We start from the raw sequence: 18,483 nt of genomic DNA, 5'->3' as shown, positions 1-18,483 counted from the left end.
TAGTACGGTTCATTTGGGTGGTGCTGGAAAAAATTAAGTCTTTCCATGAAGGTTTGCTTAGTTTTTTGGGTTTTGTTGCGGTGTTGGTTTTGGTTTTTTTGTCACTGTGAGCCACAGAGTGAAAAGCATGTATGTTTTGAACCACCATAAACAAAATGAAATACGCGTAATGATGTTTAATGCTCTCTGTTACTTTTTGTCTGGTTACGTGTTTGTAAATACACAGAGACCCTTGGGAGAAAAATTGTGAGCACTTTGTCTGCTGCCAAGCTTTCTGCTGTATTTGTGCAGAACACAGCATGGTACATTGGTTGAATGGGCTGGAAGAGTCATTAGGACCGTGCTGGGTGACCTCCTGCGCAAGCCTGGCCCCAGTCGAGAAACCATAATGAAAAACAGCAATACCAAGGTGCTACACAAGAGCAAAGTACCACAGCTTGTATTATTTTTTGTGTTTTATAGCTCATCTCGCTTCAGCCTTCTTTCCTCTTATGCAAAGAGGCTTCTGGAATTTCCCTGGAAAACCTGGAGAAGTTTTCTTTCACAAAACTTAGTTTGTATTCATTACTTTTCCTCTGAACTTCCCCTCATTTTTTGTGCTGTTTTTGAAACATGGTGCTTGCAATAGACTGGTGTGTTCCAATTATAATCCCAGAAGTGCTAGGTAGAGCAAAATAATTATTCTGCTTCTCTTATATGCACATAACCATCTTCCTCATTCCTCTTGTCACCGGACTGAAATGCAGAATCTTGTATCTATTGTAATATTTCTTCCAGTTCAAATCAAAATGTAATTACTTTTTGTAAGCAGGTTTAACCTTGCAATACTGAAACCTCTGGAATTACCGAAATTGAGAAGCTATGACCCAACGTGTTACAGCATGCCTCAGATTGACAGCTACCGCCTGTCTAAACAACACGGCTATCGCTCCCCGCTGCACACACAGCTCAATGTGGCTGGAGGGGAATCGTGGCAAGAAGAGCAGAAGGCAGCAGAGAAAAATGTTCCTCTGGTGGTCTGGAGGGGGGGATGGACAGGAGAGCACTTGTAAGGGGCGTATTACAGATTTGGAGAGTAGAAATAATCTTTTCCATCATGTAGTAAGCTACATATTCCCCGAAATGAAACACAGAATCACAGAATGGTTGGGGTTTGAAGAGATCTCTGGAGATCATCTAGTCCAACCCACCTGCTAGAGCAGGTTCACCAGAGCAGATCACACAGGAAGGTGTCCAGGTGGGTTTGAATGTCTCCAGAGAAGGAGACTCCACAGCCTCTCTGGGCAGCCTGTTCCAGGGCTCTGGCACCTCAAACTAAAGAAGTTTCTCCTCATGTTTAGATGGAACCTCCTAGTATGTTTGAGAAGAAAGGGCAGGAGAGACCATGTCCGTAACTTTTGAGCTGCTGTGAGAGAGGCTGGTTTGTTTTGTTCAATGCAGAGAAATAAGTGGAGCAAGAGGAACTCGCTTCTGCAACTGCCTGTCTTGGCCTGGATCACTTTCTGGGAAAGATTTTTTTTTTCTCTCCCCTGCAGTGGATATGTAGGGAACTAGTCTAACTTTAGACAGCTAAATATAGGTGACAAGGACTTCATCCTACCAGTCTAAAGCATCTACCTCCAGAAATACCCATGTTATAATCAACCGAAGATCAGGGAGATGCAGAACTTCCATTAGAGTCCAGCATAAAGAAAAGGTTTCTCAATAAAGCTATGAAAGATATTACAAGATACATGACTAGACCAACATGTATTGTTATAACAAAGGGCTTTGCTATGGGCATCAGCAAGAATAGGCTCTGCACCTTGAAGTCAGGTTAGTCAAATGCAATGTTTACGCTCTGCTTTCACAGGGCTTGGTCCTAATTGCATTAGTAGAATTCAGTAGCAAGCCTACTTATGTCATTATAGTTATATCAAGCAAATCAAGGTGCCTGGGCTTGGTTTCATCTCCTCTTACTAATGTTCTGCCAGGATTATTGATAACACAGGTGCACAAGCAAGGAAACTATCAAAAATATTCATTTCAAGCTCCACTGCAAGCAAAGTAAAATAATCAATATTCACTTACAAAAAAAAAAAAAAAGAAAGAAAAGAAAACTTGCTTTGGAACTGCTCTTCTAAAAACTTACAAGTAAAACATATACAATGTGTATAAAATGTGTACAATTAAAATAGCCTATGTAAAGCAACATTCTTCAGATAAACAAACTCCACACCTAGTTTGCTTCCACTTTGTTTTGCTTGCCTGTTTGCTTTTTCTTTTCACTTTTTTTTTCCTCCACTCTACTAAATGCAATTTTTGTCAATTTAGTTCTGTCTGACATCAGGATCATTTTCCTGTTCTTTCTTGTTGGAACATAGTTCCTTGGCTTTGTCACAGATATCTTTTTAGATGCAAAGGTACCTGAACTGAATAACTGAGCATTTTGTGAGTTCCCATCCTTTCAATTTGCACAAAGACTAATTTTGCTTTTCATTTATTTTTCTGGGTATCTACAAAATTAGTTCTCATTTCAATTTAAAGTGAAATTTCTACCAGCAAAACAATAACAAAACTAGAGTTTTGAAAAAATCGGAAAGACTATTTAGTCACAAATATTCTATTGTTTTATTTGAAGACCGGTTTTATTTAATTGCTTAACATGATTTTCCAAAATTTCTTTAAAACACAACCTAAAATCATCTAAAATAGCGTTAAGTTGTTGGTGTCTTTTATATAGATCATAAAATGCAGATTAATTTTGTAATTGGATGCTCAGCCGGAGTTATTTGTTACTTACCACAGAAAAGCAGATGTTTCATACCCTCTGGGTAACTGTACACCATATAAAGGCATTGAGGTTTTATTGCTTTTTTTTTTTCATACTACTGGTTCCATGGCGTTTCCCATTCTAAATACAGGGATTCATTCACCAAGAATACCAAAATGTAGCAACTGTATATGAATTTGGAGCACATCATTATAACAAGTCTCAATAGCCGAATCTTATTACAGAATCACAGAATGGTTGGGGTTGGAAGAGACCTCTGGAGATCATCTAATCCAACCCACCTACTAAAGCAGGTTCACCTAGAGCTGGTACACCTAGAGCAGATACACCGAAAAGCATTATTAAGGCTTTTTCTTATTTACCCCTATAAGCTGTAAATATTTGTTTCTCTACAATTCAAATATATTACTCAGGCGCTAGCAAGAATGCAATACTGACTCTCAGCAGGGGAAACACACTTTACTGGACCTGCCCAAAAGATGAACTGGAAATCAAGACAGCTGCAAAGCAATATTTTTTTAGAGCAGTGACGGAGGGACAGGTTCTTTTGGATAATCTTGGATGTGAACTTCTAAGGCAGTGTATAATTTGGTCTGTGATGTGCTTATGAACATGCTTTTATCTGGCAATATATACCAGCTACTCAAATGACCAACATAAGAGGAGAAAGATGCCTCTCATTTCTTGTGTCAGAAACATTTGTCTTGAAGAAAGAACAAATCATTGTGGACAATTATTGCAGACCACTCGATATGCACCAAGTTCACACACTTCAGCCCAGGCTTTGCTCTTGATCTCTCTCCTTAAATACCACTCTTCATTCCTGCTGCCGGTGAAATTAACAGCCTAGATGCAAAAAGCACAGTCCCGTCAATTGGAAGCCCCTTCCCATAGAGAAACTGTACAAAACAGGGGATTGGCCAGATTCAGCAGGAAAACGAGACAACATGTGGGAAGACAAGATAGAAAAGGAAATTAATGGGGAGAATGCTCTCGTTTCAAATGTTGGACTGTAGCCTCTGTGCGTTGTCTGGCACCATCCCGTTCAGTCTCCAGGTGTTCTTCTCTCTCTCCAGTACATGACAGAGACTCTCAACGCTGTGAGTTCTTGGATAACCCTGAATAAATTCACAGGGTTCTACCCTGTCTCTTCCAGTAACACTGTGTGTGCAGGGCTGAGAGTTTTCCTGGTGCACCTATCGACGGTTTCATAATCACTTTTCCTCCATGGGAGGAGAGATGACCAGAGATAGTGAAATTGGGCAGAAGACAAAATCCTCTGTAAGAAATGAATGAAGGGAAACTTTTGCTCATCAGTGGGAATCAGTTACCTGAAACATTAGAAAGAAAATAGATTTGAATATTATTAGCCCGAGAGAGCTTAAACTACCCATCTGAGGAAAAGTCCATTTAAGCTTACTTTACATCAATTAAATATTGATACAAGCATTGTTTTCTTTTTGCTGAGCCAGAGATCTCAAAGCACTCGCTAAAGCTGGTTCTGCACTACCGCCCTCGAGTTCACGTTTGCTTCTCATTGATTCCTGGGGTTCTCCTTAGTGTCTGCAAGGTCACACTGCCCAAACCCATGTCTAGGACCAGAGCTCCATTTGTTTCACAACTTTCTGGAACAAACAAACAGCAGGATGACAGCCCTGACTCCGAAAGCTTTTAAGTTGAGGCTAAATCCTGGTGACTGGCAATGTGCTGCTCCCTGTGCAGGCTCTCTATCGATTACAAGGGGCTCTGTGCAGAGACAGCAGTTTTCTCCTCCACAATTGCAAAAATCAGAGCCAGCTTGAGCAGAGGTTGATAGTGAAACGGAAGTCCGAGTGTAAGGGAAGGAAAACTGAAATCACAGCAATAAGAAAAGGTGGTTGCACAGATGAGATTTGCACAGAAACCAAGTCCTGGGCAGATGTTTTATGCCAGCAGAGTGGTTAAGTGATACGCCCTACCCCACACTATCAGTCCATAACAAGGTCAAAACCAGTCACCACAACTTTTGTTCTTTTCCACTAACACCCACAACACCAGGTATCACTGAATAACTGCTGGAGCATTAGAAGTGTAGTGAAGTAACAACATCAAAAGCAGTACTTTTTGTCATTCGTGCTCACTGGAGTTTGTGACTGACAGCAGAATCTGGCCCACTGGATGAAAATCAGCAAGTATCTGTATTCCAGTATTTGTTTTGACGGAACCTTGCAACAAGGCTAAGCAGATCCTTCAGCCACAGCATCTCTCTCTTTTCTTCTTTTATTTTGCCCATTTTCTTCAGCAAAGCCCCTGTTGAAATAGTGAAGAATTCCACACAAGGCAATGAAGATTCAATATACATTGCTTAGAGAGAATTATTTCCCTATAAACTGATTTCAAAAAAAGATCTTGGCATTTTGACCAAAACCACATCTCTTAAATTATCTCGTATCCCTCCAAACACACACTCCTAAGCCCTTTTTTGTCCATACTAGAAAGACAATCGTACTTTGGCACAATTTAAAAGGTTTTGAGAACGATGATGATTTAAAACAAAGTATTCCCCAAGCAGACTGTGGACTTGAGCAGAAACAGCCGCAGAGTCCTGTGGGGACTTCACAACACAGAATTGATTTAGCAGGGAAGTGTGTAGACTGAACAGTGATGGATGCTATAGAAAACTTTGTGATATAGAAGATAGATGGTCATTTGAAAAAGATTAAGGAAAAACACACTGAAAACCAGAAGAGCCTCCAGCTTTTTGCAAATTGTGATCAGTATCAGGCACTGTAAGGATTCAGGCAAAATGAGCGTGGGTAAAACCATGCTCTGCAGTTTCTCTTCAGAAGGACTGCCCCAGCCTGAAAAAGCTGCTGCAATAATAGATTTTGTTAGACATGAACACAACTTTACGAAAACTCCTCTTACACGACGTAGGGACATGCACACGGTATGTTCACACACTGAAGTATTGATATTGCTAGTGTCAGATAGAGGGAAAATAAGCCGTTAATATCCCCTGGCTTCCTCTGGGAAGGGGCTGAGCTCCCCGACTGTGCCCCCAGCTGCCTTTCCTGCTGCACTGGGTGGGTGCCGGGCACAAGGTGATGTGCAGATGGTCACCACGGGACCAGGGGTCTTCCCCAGCTGATGACGGCCAGCATGGGAGAGGAGGGAGCGGGGGATGTTCTGCCCTGGGTGGTGCCAGGCACCGTTAAATACATCTCTTATTATTTTCTTTTTTTGTGGGAGAATTGTTTGGTTGCAGAGACTAAAGATGAAGGTTATCCATCAGTCTTACTTTTAGCAAGCACTTCATGACCTTTTAGGTTCTGCAGGCAGAAAACAGAGTGATGGAAATACGTCTTCAAACATTCCCTGTCCCCCCATGAAAACATATCCCAAGAAAAAATAACATTAAAAAAAACCCACTCTTTTGATAAATTCCTACCAACTAAATAAAAACTCACCACATTGTAAACACCAGAGAGTATACTCTTTGTAAAGGCACTAACAGAAAATACGTGCATTTGTGCCTGCAAATTTAAGTGAAATTCAAAGGGCTCATTTTGAGACTCGCTTCCAAGTCTTAATTTCACAAATGCTGTTAATACTTTCAACACCTCATTTGCATATCCTGTGTGCACTTTAAATTATACAGATGCTGCTATCAAAAAATTGCTAAAGGAGATTCCAGAAAACTCTGACACACAAAAAATTTCTTAATATCTACCATTTTAGCATCAGTCAGAGCCTACATATATCAAAGATATATTCTGGAACAGTATGATTATAAGCCTGCACAAGTAAAGAGTAAGAAACAAATGAAAGGGCAGGATTCTGAGCATCTGCGTTTCTGTAGAATAAATACACTTTTAAAGGAAAACGCATTGGGAGACACTAATGAGCTGTACACTATAGCAGTGTCAGAAGAGCTGGGACAGAAGACTGGCACTGGAGTCTAAAATTACAGTAATAAAAATTAACAGTTTTCTTCCTCAAAGTTTTTACTGCTTTCCATCTGGTTCTTCATAATAGCAAAATTCTCCATTTATTGTAATATTTAAATGAAGAAGCCTAAAACATGGACAAACAAAAACCTTTGTCCATGAAAAAATCCTACAAGTGCAAATTTTGCAACAGGAAACATTGAAATGTGATACATTTCTGTAAAGCCTTTAGAAAACACTGTGTGAGCAAATGCAGGCTTCTCTCAGAACATGTGAGCAAAAATAGAGCTAATTTTGAAGGGTTTGCAAATGTTTTCATGCAGCTTTTCTTCGCATTCTTAAACCACAGGAGTGGTTGAAAATAACGTTAACTTAAACGAGCTCATGAAAGAAGATGGAATACTTTTTTAACAAGGAGCCATAAAGTAAGCTTTCAACCTTGGAGCAATGTATCTTCAGGAGCTTAACTCAATGACCATGGCTCATTTGCTGATTGCCAATTTTGCTGATTATTTCTTGATCTGAATACCTTCACTTAGGAAAAAAAAAAAAAGAAAGGAGGCAGCAGACTCATTTATCTGCCCTGTAGCTACTAAACAGCTGACTGATTTCAATGCCCTTATTTGAATTTACAAATATAGAAAAGCCTGTAAATGCCAATATATTCCTTTCTACACTCATAGTCAGAAAAGTTTGCTAATATTTTTCATTCCCAAGAAGCGCAAAGAGTTTTACAGGTTATGAACAATCACTTTGCCAGCCCATAAAATAGTTTTAATGTGAGGAAATACAGCAGCAATTCTCTTCTATTTCAGAATTAAGGAACGAAAATCTTAATTAGACATAGGGATAATATCAGCTAGTTACATAAAACAGAATAAAAGTGCGTAAAGGATATAAAATCTCATGCTTCAGGACATTAGTCAAGCAGTAATGAATGGGTTAGTACAAAAATACCCCTGGGGAGTAGGCAATTTTTTCATTTCCCCCTTCATTTATTGCCTTTGAAAGTTAACTCATCTGAACAGGTGTAAATGAGTCCAGTGGGTCTAATGAGATAAATGAAAAAGAGGATGGGAGTTACAGTGAGGATCACTGGTTTGGAAACAAAGCTTCATGAGAAGAAATAGCTGAATAATGCATTAGTCTGCCTGAGAGCCACCTCTGCTACTTTCCCCCTGCTCCTCGTCCCACATTTTGTCACCGATTACCAAGGTGAAGCAATTAGGCATGTCGATCCTCAACTACCCATAACCTATTGCCAGCTCCCCAGCAGGGATGAGCCTATTATGTACGTACGAATACAGCAGCATTCCTGTTTGTACAGACCAGTACATTTTTAGGATCAATTTAGCTCACTGTTATAATGCGCAAAAGAGATGTAATGTGTCTTCTTACTAAACCAAACAGTATGTATCAGTGAATTTTTCATCTTCATCCCAGTGTGTGCTCTTTCCATTGGGGAAACATGATGTGTTATACGTTATACAAATTTTGGTGTCAGCTATGGTTTGTCTTCACTCCAGTGATGGTTGTTTCTCTGCAGAGATCACTCTTGCTGCAAAATCCGAATGACAAGGCAGAGATTGTAACTTCGGTAGAACTAAATGAACTACAATCCTCACCTGCAATCAATTTTGGCTACTTATTTGCAGCAAAAACTATCAGCATCCAGTCTCTACTAGTATTTTACAGCAATATAGCTATAAATCCTGCAGAAATACCTCTCTCTGCACTGAAGACAAAGCCTATGTGCACAAACTGAGCTGCCAATAAATTCAACGCAAATTGTACATAAGCCAGATTCTCAGCTGGTGTCGATTGGCACAGCTCCACGCATGTCGATGACAAGCAATACGGTGTCTGTCTCTGCTGGTGGCGGGCCATGAGCTAATCTGCACCAGGAGAGGACACAGCACACCGGACGACTCTTGCCAGGCGGTAGCAGAGCACGGTGAATTAACTGTTTGCATGGTTTGATGGTCACCCCATTTTACCCAAGATCACAGTAACTGGGGCTGTGACCCAGGCTTGGTTCCCAGCTCTGCTGGAGAGGATCGAAACATCTCCCTCATTGCATTAATTGTCCCGCTACACAGGACAACATGAGTAGCTGTTGGCTTCTCTTGTGGACGTTGCTCCCATATGCACATTGCAATGTTATATTTCAGGAGCCAGAAGAAGAGGGAGGTGTGGATATCCCTGTAGCCTTCCTGGTGCAGAGAAACTGTAAGGAGGACTATAAACAATTTGTGAGCTCACTACAATTATTTATCAGTTAATACACACAGCAGGCAGCCAGGGCTAACAGGCTCCTAGGCTCAGCATGAGCACGCTTGCTGCCCATGGTAGAGTCACCCCATGAGTATCTGCTGTCTGGGAAGCCATCAGTCAGATAGGGAAGCATCAGCCTCCTTGTTGGAAATGACTGAACCTTGACCTTGCTGAGTTGCTCTCATTTTATTTCTTAGAGTTTTGTACTGCTACATGTCAGTAGTTTTCTCCTGAGTACTTACTTTGTGGCTCAACAATTTTGCTTCTGTCTGTGTTTTTAGTTTTCTTACTTTGCATGGCTTTGGCTTATGTTCCCCTAGAGCTCAACACCAACCTTTTTTTTTTTTTTCCAGTAAAGCTGAGCTGAGACCAGAGAGCCCAGCTTCACAAATCCAGGCCTTGGGTGACAGACAGCGAAAAGCCTGGGCTGCATGCTCCACCACCATCTCCAGCAGTGCAGTCACACTCTGTCCTTCACACCAACACCAGCACTTGGGCAGCTGAGCAGCAATGCTGGGTACAGGACTGGATCCAGTTAGAAGCAATTATTCTTTCTTCTACATGGATTTAATTTGTGGTTAGGCCATATTCCTGGCCACACAAGTGTTAGCTGCAGCATTAAGGAGGGAAAGAGAACAGCCATCTGAGGACAAGGTGAAGGGAGAGCAATCTCATAGCATTCATCAGCAAGGTGATTTTCCACCTGACTCAACTAATTATGAAACTGCAGTTTGAGAACAACCCAACAAAAAAGCCCAGCAGCATGTTATCTAGGGAAACATCCATGGGCAATGTGAATCCTCCCTCCCCTAGACAAAGTAGGGAACTAAGCTCAAGTCTCTCAGTCCTGAAAAAGTTCCCTTGACATTGAGCCACTGATTAGAAGGGATACATTTCCCTTTCTTCCTTTATTTTGTGAAAGGGCTTTGAACAAAGTCCTCTAGAGCCATCAGTCTCATTTTTCTATAAGATGTCCAAAATTAGAATAAGGCTTTTCATTTCAGCTCAAATGAAATGTTTCAAATGTTTCACTGATTTTTTTATTCTTTTTTTTTACTTATATGAGTGGAAAAATAAAGTTGGAGGTTGAAGTAAAACTTCCTCTGCCATTTAGCAGTCAAACCAAGAAATCAATTATTCACAAAGTCCTATGCTGCAGTGCTGCTCTGCTATGTATTTTATAGGAAATATTTCTTACGTTTGTGCTGTACTCTGTTTTATCAGTGATGTGTCCCAAGGGACAGTCTTAAGGAATTACTTGACTTCTAGTGTCCCTGAGGGTTTAAGAAAGATTATCCTGTTGATGCCTACTGAATGCACAAGAAAACAGATTGAAGACAACTTCTAAGGTTTAAGGTTATTTCAGAGCATGAGTTTAAGACTACCTTTCCATAAAAAATAAAGGGACAGCCTGATTTTTCATATCAGTATCTTCTGGAGGTAACAGAAGGAAAAAAAGAGCTTTCTGATTCTTCTTTCATGTGTACTGGTGCTTCTGAAGAGAGATTACATATGGACTTCATCACTGTTTAGCAGAAATAGTTTGTAAAGCTTCTGCTCTGACTTAATTCTCACACAACTTTTCACCATGAGAAAAGATTACAATTTCCCAACCAAATCCTGAGGACAACTGAAGATTAAACTGATGGAAGGATTTATTTATTTGTGTCTGTTGTCATTGAAATGTCCATGTTGGTTAGACTGTAGTTAAAAATTCTGTTCAACTGATGCACAAGGGGAACATTTTCAAAAATTTTCTACTTTTTAAAACCCAAAGATCCACATTAAAAGAATCAGGTCTAGGGCCTATAGCGCAGCAGATGTGGACACACGATCTAACCAAGCTGAGTTATGACAAGTAAACAGATTGACACCATGCAGCTGAGCTCCCACAGCTGGCCAGTTGTGCCTCCTGGCTTCTACCAATAATGAAACAGAATATATTAGATGAAGCAAAATGTGTTTCCCCAGTGGTGGAGAAAAGCACGAAGAGTCGGTTATTACCACCTAGCTGCTGGGCAATGATTTCTTATGCCACAGTGATTCAGTCATCCTTGATTGTATGTCAAAGGTACATATAATCAGTGCTCGGAGCTCAGATGATGAGTAGTAACTTGCCGAGTTTCCATGGCTTGATTGCATTTCATCGTGTAACTTTAGATTCATTCTCAGGAATAACATAGTCATTTATGCCCACATTACCTAAAGAGGCTCATGTGGGCTTTTCAAAAGTGTTCTGGAATATTAGAAACTCAGATTCTATTGAAAATAGTGACGTATTTACATATGATATAATGCTTATCCTAATGTATACCTGCCAAATTGCTTCATCTTGTAACTTGTCACATCAAGATGCACGACAAGATGGTTTACAACGTTAAGGTGTTTCTGTTTGTGAATTATTTTACACTGAAAGAATTTTCGATGGGTGTTTGCTCAATCTGATTATTTTTATGAGCAGCAACTTGCAAAGTTTTCTATTTTTGCAATCTTTTAGGGAAAAAAAAACTTTCAGTCTAAGATTGCATTGAGCATAACATTACAGAAATTATTTCTACTATATACTATATTTCTTTCTTTTCCTCCTACCATTTTTGTGACAGAATCTCTCAAATAAAGCAGAAAGCATGAACAGAAGTGTGCCATAGCCATTTACATTGGAAAGCCAGTGTTGTACTTACTGGTCTTTGTTGTAAGATGATTCGTTGACTCCTTGCCAATATTCTGTACAGCTCTAAGGAGCTTTTTGGTATAAATTTTGGCCTTTTCATTAAGTTGTATTTCACCTGACTAAATGTCTTTAGTGTAAACATCAATATACAAGGTAGATTCCTAGTTTCCCCTTAGAGTTATTGGAGAGAAATAGGTATTGAAATATAATAGGTTATTTTACTCTAAGCTACACAACTAAAATGGGACATCTAAAACGAGAAATCTAATTTGTGTCCTTAAATGCCCAGTTCTTTCCATTAACTAAAGGGAGCTGATGGTAACTCACTCAGGCATGGATTTGTTCAGAGTAGGCATCCAAAACAGATATGAAGTGATCCAATGCTTTTGTAGGCTTTTCCCAGGATCTTGTTGATGAAAAGAAGTGGAAACTGTACACAATTTGTCACTGCTGCCAGAGCTCTACCATTGCAAGCTTCACCCCACCTGGATTTAGCAAACAAACATTGCTAATCAGCATGATGATAAGGAATTAAACGTATATGCTGTGCCACCATCCTAACCTCTACAGCTATAAAAATATCCTGTCTGTGAGTAGCAGTTTTAAGTATCCAGTTGAAATGAATTACCACTAGAATGTTAAATGAAGGTTATCTAATACTTTATTTTGGGGGTGGAGCAGGGATATCTAACCTCAATCACATAATAATATTGAACGAGCTGCATTGCAATCTTGTTGGCCAATAAAACATTGATTACACAGCTGATGCCACAGTACAAAAATTACATCTCTCTGAAAAAGGTTGTGAATATTTCACACAACAAAGTATACTATGCATAGAAATATTACACAATGTGTTACACAAAGCCAACATACCATGCAGTGTATTATTTCCTAATATTCGTTTTTATGGTACTTATAAGAGGTCTGTAAGTCATCTGTTGAGCCTGAAGAAATACCTCCTGAGTGTTACAAAGCCAGGAAAAATCTGCAGCTCAGAATTCATAGGGTTTTCACTAACACCCCTGAACATTTTAGAGGCCAGCTAAATTTCAGTCCTGATGGAGCTTGTGGCAAGCTCCACAGATCCAAATTCTGGCTTCTCCTGCACAATGTGTTCATACGAACCTAGTCTATTAACCCTTGGTGAGGCACATTTCATGATGTTCCTGATGCACTCATGTATTCCCACTTCTAAAACTTCTCTCCGAGAGGAAGATAGTAACTCTACATGTTCTTAAGAGTTTTCTTATTTGGTTCATATTTGGAAAGACTGACAAATATATTTTTTTTTTACTTTTCTGGCAGAGGAAGTTTATTAGAAAACTGAACAGACATATTAGAGTCCATGGAAATTGTGCTCCTACATGCTTCTCTGATAATCCTCTCTCTTTCTTAGTTGGCCATGTCCAAGGAAATATAGTTTTGTGTTGTTTTTTTTCCTAGGAGCTACATTTCAAAAAACATACAAAGATATTTATCCCTGAGGCCTCTAGCTGTTTTTGCAAAAAAACTTTCTTTTTGGCCAAGGCCTTCAAACAACATCCCACCTTCCTTCCCTTCATTGACATTTGAATGCTGTTTAATCAGTCGCAAAAAAAGGAGACAGAGCTAAACCGAATGAAAGGACCAGAAGAGGAAATGTGGGATCGAATTCTCTAGTTCTTTTCATGCTTTACTCCAGAAATCATCAGCAAGAGATTGTCTGATTGGTTCCAATCTCATTTAATAGCCAGCTAAAGACATTCCTTAAAGAAGCCAGTAACATTCAGTGACTGAGCACAAAAGGGCATTCAGGGATTTTGTTTCTCAGTCCAAGGAAAGTGTCCAGAATCCTTTCTGATAAGATCATTCTGTAGCTTTAATTTCTCATTAAAGGGGTTTTCAATAAGTCTAAAGTCAGATTTCCATTCAGTTGCATCTTGTGAATACAAGTTATTGTGTTGTTAAAGTGTTTGCTAATTTAAGAGAACATGGAGTATAGATGTGTGTGTTCTTTTGATCCACTTTAGATAAGTGTGCATGCCCTCTTTGGAGCAGTGAGGGATGTGTTTTGCTGTGCTCTTTCTCAGATGGGACAGCTGATGGCTTCTCTGGCTATTGGAAGAACAGGTGCTGAACCATTCTCCAACATTATGGGCATGTTTCTGACTTCATAATAAACCGTGGAAAATTCATATACCATTAAAGAAAGAGGCAAAGGCAGGGAGAAATTCAATACTTGAGGAATTCAAACCTGAGGTAGCCGTCAGTCTCAACTCACATGTACAATGATAGCCCTAATCGCTGCCTACTGGTCTTACACAAATGTTGTTTGCATCATGTTATTGCTCTGTGGACTGAGAAGAGCTACAGAGGGGATGGTTTTCACACACCAGCTCTGGGGCTTTGCTGCAGGAGACCAGGAATGAGGAAGGAGTGGGATCTAGACTTGCATCTCCCTCATCTTGCACAAGATGAGTAGATGCGTCTGTCATGAAGTCTGACTTCAACCTTGAAAGAGAGAATAGAAAACATGGGCTTTCCAGATAAATGCTACTGCACAACAGCTCATTCCCTTTGCTAAAGATTTGCAATGATTTCTTGATTATACCCTTAAGAGGGGAAAAGAAAACAGAAAAAAAAAAAAAAAAAAGAGTTTTTTAAAGCCACCCTCTTGCAGCTCCATCACACCCCTGTTCAGCCATATCTGAGGTGAGAAACTGCCCTTGCAACATCACTGTAGCGCTGTAACTCAGCTGAGCTGGAGCTGACAGCTCTTCCTGCAAAGGCTCCACTGCTGCTGCCAGCCCGTAAATGGCTGTGAGGAACTTGGTAAAGTGTGAAACTACAAAACAGCAGGGCCCCACACCACACACCAGGAGTCCACATTTGTGTTTGAAAAGGAGGAGGAGACAAGGGAGTACGATGCCTGACAGTTGCTTGGATAGGGTGGGAAATGTCACTGATAACACAGCTAGCATAAATCCTTATGTTTTTTGCTATCTGCAGGTTCTGTGCTCAGCTCCAGCCTGCTCACCATTTTTATCATTTATTCCTGAACAAGAGCTTCCTATTCTTTAACACAGGTAGTGAAACAAGGTCCTTGACTGACACAGTAGAGGTTTAGACAGGCAGCCCAGCACCCTGAAGTACCCAGATAGACCTTAGCTCCTAAAAATTATTTTCCTGGCAAGCTAAGGTTCTCAACAGAGTAAAAAATGCAGGATTACCGCAATGCATTAGCTGAAATCTGACTCTCCTAAAATCTCCAAGCAAAATTTTGAAACCAAACACTGCACTTACGGTAATAAATCCAAGTGTGCCCAGGAACATTCCTGCACCCCGGAAAACAGGCATCTTTGCTAATAAACCCTTAGATGATTCCCCACTATGCGTATGGTCTTTTCATATTGTCTGTTTTACTGAAATCCCAGATATGTCCTGGATGTTAAACTGCCCAGGGACCATTCCCAATAGATGGCTGGAATTTAGTCACCCTCTCTTTGTGGCCAGAGCAGCTGACTAGTATGGATGTGAGCTACTCCAGAGCAATTGGCCTCCACATCCAGCAGCTTTCCTCAGCATGATTAATTTGGTGGGATAACCATAGACCAGGCATCTAAATTAAGGTCCTAAATTTATATCTGGGCACCTAAATAGAAGCACCTTCATCCTCCAAGTTGTAGAGTACCACAAACTCCTGCTAAGGTCAATGGCAGCAACAGGTTTTTAATGTTCCTGAAAATTAATCTCGTTTTATTTGTGTAGAGTTTTAAAAGTCCAATGTTAGATCTGGAAATTTTGACCAAGCTCTTTGTGACAGTCTTTAATATTGGATGGATTATTCCCATAATCTCCATGGAAAATGCAAACATCCATTTGCAAACAAAACACCAGGCTGACATGTTTGCACGAGCAGAAGCTGAATGTATATTATTTGAATCTCAGCTGCAAAAGTTAGTTACCTATAAAATCTCAGCCAGCGAGATAATAAATTCTGAAACAAAATAGAGCAAAGCCTTTCTAATTCATGATTTGCTTCTGTTTCTTGAAATAAGAAGCAGGTTGTGTCTATTCTTTGTCACATCAGGTGGTATCTAAAACCTGAAAAGGATATTTGGATTCCAGTCCATGGCTGTTATTAATTCCTTTGAAAATCCTCTGTTTATGCCTCATTTCCAAGTTGAATGTGGTTTCTACAGGAACTGCACATGGAATTGCAGAATGGCCATTTGCTACCAATATCTTTAGTCTTGAAAATGGTTTGTGATTAACCAAAATGAAACCCATGCACATTTCTAATATAGTCTCCCATTTCTATCTAATTATTTAGTGATTCATTAGCATGATTGGGTTACAATGTGCTTGTCACATAAAAGCACAACATGGGTTACAGAATTGACAATATTTTCTAAATTTTAATTTAGTTTTAGATCTCTCACTTTAAAAAATAAGTTATATGTTTGTCACCTAGATATTAAATCCCACTTTCTCCATAAATATATCTTTCTGAATTATCCTTATTAATCATTGTTGTCACAGCAAAGTGCTTGGAAGCAAAGCAATGAGTCAGCAGCAATTAAAACAAATGATGATAGAAATGGAGCCATTGCATGGACACGCTGCTTTTAATCTATAACAAAGACTGATGCTTACACTGGAAACAAGACTATCCTGGTGGTCTTCATGTCTTCTTCAATTGATATCCCATCTGCATCTTAAAAAGCCAGCTCGACTTTGTCTCTCTCTTCACGGGAGGGATGTTTATGACCGAGGCTATCAGCTGGCTCCAAGTGGTGTCATTCTTTTGGCTTTCATAGAGCTGCACTGCTTTAGGCTGGCTTAAGATCTCAATATACATATCAGGGGTGTCAGAGGGCAGGGTAAAGGTTTGTGAAACACCTGTCTGAATACAGTGGGATAATAATCTCCTTTGACCGGCTGGTTATACCATGTTTGATGCACCCCAGGATGCAGTTTGCCCTCTTGACTGCCAGGGCACACACCGCTGACTCGTACTGAGCTGCTGCCGACCAGCACCCCCAGATCCCGTTCTGCAGGGCTGCTCTCCAACGTCTCCTCTCCCAATTTATATTTCTACCTGGCGGTAGGTTATTGTTTTGGCACTTTGTCTCCCTCCATCTCAATATCACCGTTCTTCAGCCCCGTGTAAGTGAAAGGAGATATCGCAGGGCTGGTGTTTTATAAATACTCAATTCAACACCGCTTTGCTCAGGTCTAATACTGGTATAACCCTACTGAATTCCCTCTCTAATTTTAGGACTGCCTGAAATGGCTGAAACCTCCATTAGGTCATGTTTTACCACTTGTAAAACAGGGATAGTGTTACCTGCCTTCTTTGTTCTGCACCACGGAGCCTCCGTAGGCAAAGTGTTACATAAATGCTCCCCATTTATTATTTCAAATAGTAAATCAAGGGCAGGACAAGTACAGCAAGCTAGAACAGGTCTTAAATCTGCAGACATAAGCAGAGTTGTGTGCATGAAATCTTTCAAAAATAATATAAAAATGTGAGACTAATTCTCTGTAGTGAAGGCGCAAGAGTAATTGCAGAAGTGTAGGGGTGAGATGGGAACCATGGGAATTATCACTCACACAAAATTAACTGCAACAGTGTTTCGCAAGCACACAGGACATGAATATGAAAGATCAGTGAAAAGGACTGGGAAAGTGATCCAGCAGACCTATAGCAAAAGCCAGAGTCTTGGTGGCTACTGTTAGAAATTGAGGCCTTTATGGATTTGCTTCCTATGGACTAAAAGAACATTACTGACAGGAGTCTGCTTATATTGGCATAAGTCATTTCCCCACAAAAAATTCCTGCACCAGATAAATCCATATGAAAATTTCTATTAAATAAAGAATGAGGTCATTGTGTATGGCTTCAGACAGCCATCACATCTGTGATATACAGGAATACAGTGGCACAAGACTTCCTGGAAGTTAGGTACTTTGATATCCTTATTAATTTGTCTGAAGAGCTACAACTCCATTTCCAGATGCAGATCAGGTAAATCACAGAATCACAGAATCACAGAATGTTAGGGATTGGAAAGGACCTCAAAAGATCATCTAGTCCAATGCCCCCGCCGGAGCAGGAACACCCAGATGAGGTTACACAGGAAGGTGTCCAGGCGGGTTTGAATGTCTGCAGAGAAGGAGAATCCACAGCCTCCCTGGGCAGCCTGGTCCATTGTTCCGTCACCCTCACTGAGAAGAAGTTTCTTCTCAAATTTAAGTGGAACCTCTTGTGTTCCAGCTTGAACCCATTACCCCTTGTCTTACTGTTGGTTGTCACCAAGAAGAGCCTGGCTCCATCCTCGTGACACCCACTCTTTACATATTTATAAACATTAATGAGGTCACCCCTCAGTCTCCTCTTCTCCAAGCTAAAGAGACCCAGCTCCCTCAGCCTTTCCTCATAAGGGAGATGCTCCACTCCCTTCATCATCTTTGTTGCCCTGCCCTGGACTCTCTCCAGCAGTTCCCTGTCCTTCTGGAACTGAGGGGCCCAGAACTGGACACAATATTCCAGATGAGGTCTCACCAGGGCAGAGTAGAGGGGAAGGAGAACCTCTCTCGACCTACTAACCACCCCCATTCTAATACACCCCAGGATGCCATTGGCCTTCTTGGCCACAAGGGCCCAGTGCTGGCTCATGGTCATCCTGCTGTCCACCAGGACCCCCAGGTCCCTTTCCCCTACACTGCTCTCTAATAGGTCATTCCCCAACCTGTACTGGAACCTGGGGTTGTTCCTGCCCAGATGCAAGACTCTACATTTTCCCTTGTTATATTTCATTAAATTTTTCCCCGCCCAACTCTGCAGCCTG

Source organism: Caloenas nicobarica, chromosome 1, assembly GCF_036013445.1.
Source record: "Caloenas nicobarica isolate bCalNic1 chromosome 1, bCalNic1.hap1, whole genome shotgun sequence".
Lineage (NCBI taxonomy): Eukaryota > Metazoa > Chordata > Aves > Columbiformes > Columbidae > Caloenas > Caloenas nicobarica.
Note: the sequence above shows the minus strand (reverse complement) of the source record.